The 5,313-nt window shown below is 53.4% G+C and overlaps 1 pseudogene across 1 annotated transcript; it reads right to left on the bottom strand.

Annotated features, from left to right (window-relative positions):
* Window positions 1–1,327: 1,327 nt before the first annotated feature.
* On the bottom strand, window positions 1,328–2,727 carry LOC307198044 (ubiquitin-fold modifier 1-like; annotated as a pseudogene). Its single transcript has 2 exons — window positions 2,627–2,727; window positions 1,328–1,643 (listed from the first exon to the last, which is right to left on the bottom strand). The product of its transcript is annotated as a ubiquitin-fold modifier 1-like (transcript).
* Between the last annotated feature and the right edge of the window lie 2,586 nt (window positions 2,728–5,313).

Raw genomic sequence — 5,313 nt, forward strand, 5'->3', positions numbered from 1 at the left:
AGGTTTACTGTTTGACACTGGGCAGGTCCCTTCCTGTCCCTCGGCCTTAGTTATCTCATCTGTTAACAAAAACAGCAACAATTATGATAGATAACATGCAATGAGTGCCTCGTATGTGTCAGGCACTGTGCTAACCACTTCCATAGGTATACACCTACTTACTCTTCCCAGTCACCCCAGAGATAGAGATTATTAATGCCTCTGGAATACAGATGAGGAAACGCTAGCCCAGGAGTGTTAAGTATCTTGTCCAAGGTCACGCAGTTTGTTAGAGGGACAGCAGGGATTGAAACGCAGGCAGGCTGGCCCCAGAGATCATCTCATCACTAGGTGATACTGAGCATCTAGAAAATTTATCTTTTCTTGCTCAGAAATGCAGTGATTCTTTGAGACACAGGAAGTGGCAGCCTTTTCAATTCTGGGCCTTTGGCAAACTGTTTCTGGTTGAGCGCCTGTAGGCTTTGTTAAATAGCAACCACGCAGATCTCTTCCTGGGAGGAAGGCAACTGTTAGGACAGGGTTACTTTGGAGGAATTTTGGCAGAGAGGAAGAAAAAAAGCAGATGGGAAGTCCTGTCTCCCTGTCTCTCTGCCTCTCCACGGTCTCTTCAGTGTCCCCTGCAGCTCCATGATGGCTGCCCTCAATGAGGCCCAGGCCGCCTTCAGCCCCGACCTGGGTGTCTGTCTGGCAACTGACCTCACTCACTTGCTCCAAAGCATTCCAAGTGGTGGCCAGAGTCAGCCTGTAAAGACAGCAGTGAATCACATCACGCCCCTACTTAAAGCTCTCTCACAGCTTCCGGAAACTCCTGGAATAAATCCAAGGTGATCCCTGCCCACCTCTCTGACCTTATCTCACACCTCCTCCCCTTTGCTCACCCTCCCGTAGTCCTGTGCTGTCCTAACCAGTGGCCACTAGCCATACGGGGCTGCTGAGCCCTTGGAATACGGCCAGTCTGAACTGAGATGTGCGCATCCATGTAAAATACACACCTGATCTCGAAGCTGTAGTACAAAAAAGATGTCAAATGTCTCATTAATAATTTCTATATTGGGAATTCCCTGGCGGTCCAGTGGTTAGGACTCAGCATTTCCACTGTAGGGGGGCTGGGTTCCATCCCTGGTCAGGGAACTTAGATCCCCCGCAAGCCACATGGCATGGCCAATAATAATTTCTATATTGATTCTACATTGAAATATTAATATTTGAGATATATTGGGTTAAATAAAATATTAAAATGAAGTTCACCTATTTCTTTTCACTTTTTTTTTTACAACAATACCAATATTTATTCTGAAAAGTAATTGTATGTTCCAAGTAGCAGATGTTAACAACTTCCAACATGATCTATAGGAGTAATTCACAGTTCTGAACTATGCTTTGGAAAAGCATTTCCAGCTGTCTGTGCAGGATTTATTCCTATCCCATCATTGGTAATAAGTGCACTTGTTGATGCAGGAATTTTACATTCTTCTGCTGCAAACTATAAGACTGTTGTGAAAGGTGTACTTTCAGGAATACTGTGTACTTTGTAAGGCAGCCTTGGGTCCAAGGTCGGTGTGATCTTAAAGGAAACTGTGGTGGAACCAGCCTGGACAGAGACCCCATGCCAACTCCCTCTTTTTATTTTTTTATTGTGGCTACTAGAAAATTGTAAATTGCATGTGTGGCTCGCATTCTATTCCTATTGGCCTGTGCTGCCCTAGCCACACTGGCTTTCCTTCAGTTCCTGGACGGTGCCAAGCTCTTCCCAGCCCCAGGCCGCAGGCCACTGCATCCCTCCTCCCGCAGCTCTTCTCCAACCCCTCTCAGTTGCCCTGCCCCCCACCCCCGCTGCACCTCCATCACACAATCACGGAGAGCCCTTCTGTTTGCATGTTTGTTATCTTTTTTCCTCCTGGATGGACTGCAGGCTCCCGAGGATCTGCTCTTGGTCCAGTACCTGGTTCCGCGTTGGCCGGGAAAGGCCTGTGGTCAGTCAGAGGCCTGGGGGAGGGAAGGATGGGAACTGGCTCACATTCCTCCGCCTGAAGCCAAGGTGTCGGGGAGGGGGCGGGGCGGGTCTTAGGCCAGAAGGCTCCACCTGCTGTTGGCCAGGGCTTAGCAGAAGCAGCAGTAGGTAATCAGCAGCTCTGAGCGGAACACACGGGCCACAAGGGGCTTTGGGCTTTTCGTGGGGTCCTGGGAACCTGCTATTTGGGTAGAACCAGGGCTGCAGAGCCTCCCAGGCTTCATGAGAACTCGTTTGCCAGCTGGGCCGGCTGCCACTGTCTGCCAGGCCCTAGGGAAACGCCAGGGCAGCCCAGGTGGACTTGAGCTTTGCTGGGGCTCCCCAGGCTCCGTCTCGGCCCTGATGCTCACCAGCACGGTGACCTTGACAGGTCACTCAGCTCCCCTCCAAATGAGCATCAGCTCACTGCCTGGGGCCGGTGAGGACCAGAGTGAGGGACGTGTGTCTCCAGCACCGACGCGGCACCGTGTGGGAGCACACCGATGTGCAGGCCACCCCGACGTCCTTGTGACCAATCCTCCCTCCATGCCAGCAGCCACCTTTGCAGGGTGCTGGCCACGATGGGGACAGGAGCAGTGCCTGGCCTTAGTTCCTGAGCAAGCCCCACCCCCCCACCTCCCGATATGGGAGGACCACCAGGTCACCACCTCGTTCTGTGTTTTCACCCCGAGGACCCTGACTTTGGAAGGATCTGGAGGAGGCGGAGGTAGCACCATTTCTGTGAAGAAGGCGTGTGGGTTCTAATTGGCCACAAGCTCAGAGTGAGCCCACGGGTGACCTGATTGCTAAAATAGTCCAGGAGGAAGGCAGAAGCTTCCAGAACCGGGAGGGGGTGGGGTGGCCGAAAGGAAGTGAGGGCACCGTTTTGGAACTGGTCCAACTCTGCGGCCAGCTCTGGAGAGCAGGGAGCCCCCTCTCTCTGGAAACCTCCGCTGGTCCAGCCCCAGTGGGTGAGAACAGGGTGAGGCAAAAGCAGGTACCAGCCAGACGCGGGGCTGGGTGGACACGGGTGGTGGTGAATGCTGCCTTCCGACTCTCCAGGCTTTTCCGAACACTGCTCTTGAATGGATCCAGACAGCTTTTCTAAGACAGGGCCGGTGCCCCTGGGCCTTGGCCTCTCATGTTAGAAGCAGCCCAGAGCGCTGGGGCTGGAAGGGCCCCGGAGACCAGGTGGGCCAGGAGCTCCAGTCCCACGTGGGGAAGCTGGGAGCCTGCCCGAGGCCCGCGGTGAGAAGGTGACAGAGGCCAGCTCTCCTTCAGCCCTCCCGCTGCGCGCTCAGCGGCTCCGAAAGAGGTGCGAGGAACAAAGAAGATGGCTTTTCTCATACAGTAGATAATGAATGTTTTGATTCTCAGCCCTAGAGAGGATCATCTCCCAGAGTCCCTAGCCAGGAAATTTACATACTGCAGTTGACCCTTCCAGAGGGCCTGGGGCGGGGCCTGGGCTCCAAAAGGGCAGTGTCCCCTCGCTGGTTCCTCCACCGGCAGGGATGGCTGGTGAACCCCATGATCTCCGGCCAGGCCGGGCTGGCCAGCGAGGACAGAGCCCAGCGGCCCCCAGCTTGGTGTGGAGGGAGGGGCAGGTAGGGAGGGTAAGCTTGGGCAAGAGCAACCCCTGACTCTGCTTTTTTGTTTAATGTCTAATTATAAAAGCAATTCATACTCACTGTAAAATTGGGGAACTACAGAAAGGTAGAAAGGAGAAAATGAAAGTCATCTGTCATCTCAGTGCCCAGAGATAATGCCGTCGGTATTTTGTTGTATTTCTCTCTAGTCCTGTTTTTCTGCATGGATCATACATGTGTATCTAAGTGTGTGTTTTAATTGTAATCATACTCTACAGCTGCCTTCCCTCTCCCCACCCCCATGTTACATCGTATTGTGAACACTTTCTCACAGCATTCAAATTTTCTTTAAAGTTATTTAATGGCTGTATAATATTCTATTAAGAATTTATTTAGCCATCCTCCTATTTTTTAAATTCTCCTATTTTGACTCTTTTTTTAATCAAGGGAATTTGGCAGTTTTAAAACTTCCACTTAAAAATATAAATCCAGGGCTTCCCTGGTGGCGCAGTGGTTGGGAGTCCGCCTGCCGATGTGGGGGACGCGGGTTCGTGCCCCAGTCCGGGAAGATCCCGCGGGTCGCAGAGCGGCTGGGCCTGTGAGCCGTGGCCGCTGGGCCTGCGCGCCCGGATCCTGTGCTCTGCGACAGGAGAGGCCGCGGCGGTGAGATGCCCGCGTACCGCAAAAAAAAAAAAAATATATATATATATATATAAATCCAGCTTTTCAGCTGCCGAGCTGGAGCCGTTTTGGGGCATCCTGTCTGCTATTCATTCTGAGAGGGGCCCCTCGGTTTAACATCTCCAGGTGACGACAAAGGTCGAGCATTTGGAAGAAACAAAAAATAAACCCCAGCACCCCACCGGGGAGGCTGAGGAAGAGAGTTTTCATGCTGTGCCCCCGCTGGAGTGCCGTTCACATCACCAGTGCAGTGTGTGGATGTGCCCATCCTCTGGGCAGCGTCCTGCGGTGCGAGCTGGAAGAAAGGGTTGGGCCGTTCGCCGTTCACACTCTGCTTGGGATGAGTTGACGTGTGATCTTGGGCAAGTCCTCTCACAGCTCCGTTTCGCCCTCCCTAGGCTGTAATGTGGACCTGATGCTAGAGTGGCTAGAATCGAATGCCATAACGCTGCCTCTGACCCAGTATTGCCTCACTGGGGAGCAAAGGAACAAAGGCCTGGTAGGGCCTGGGTGGCCTCAGCAAGTGACCTTTGCCCTGTAAGAGCCGTGGAGCCCTTCCCAGCTCTGAGATTCTCTGCCGTGTCCCCAGCCCCAGGAGTCTGTGGCTACACCCTGAATGGCTGGCCCTCGGCCTTCCAGTTGTCCAGACTGGATAACTCCAGACCCCTTTGAATATCTCTGGCTTCCCAGGGCCCTGATTCGTCCCTAGCAAGGCACTCATAGGGTTTCCTGTCCTTCCCGGATCCCTGCTCAGCAGCCCGGAACCAGGTCCCAATATGACTCATGGAGAACCCTTAGGTCTGCTGCAACCCCCAGCCCTTTCTGAGAAATTTCCTGTTGCATTCAGGGCTCAGGGGTCATGCAAGCAGGGTTTCTGGAGGCTCACGGCTGGACACCTCTAGAATGTACGCCTCAGGAGGGCAGGAGCCTTGTGCCTCGCACTCACTCGGTGCCCTCAGTGCCCAGCGCTGGTCCTGGCCTACAGTAGACCCTCGGTAAATACTAGCCACCAAGGCCAGTAGGGGCCTCTGACTGCCTCAGTTCTCCTTCCCATCC

This window comes from Stenella coeruleoalba, assembly GCF_951394435.1.
Source record: "Stenella coeruleoalba genome assembly, chromosome: 15".
In the NCBI taxonomy this organism is placed as follows: Eukaryota; Metazoa; Chordata; class Mammalia; order Artiodactyla; family Delphinidae; genus Stenella; species Stenella coeruleoalba.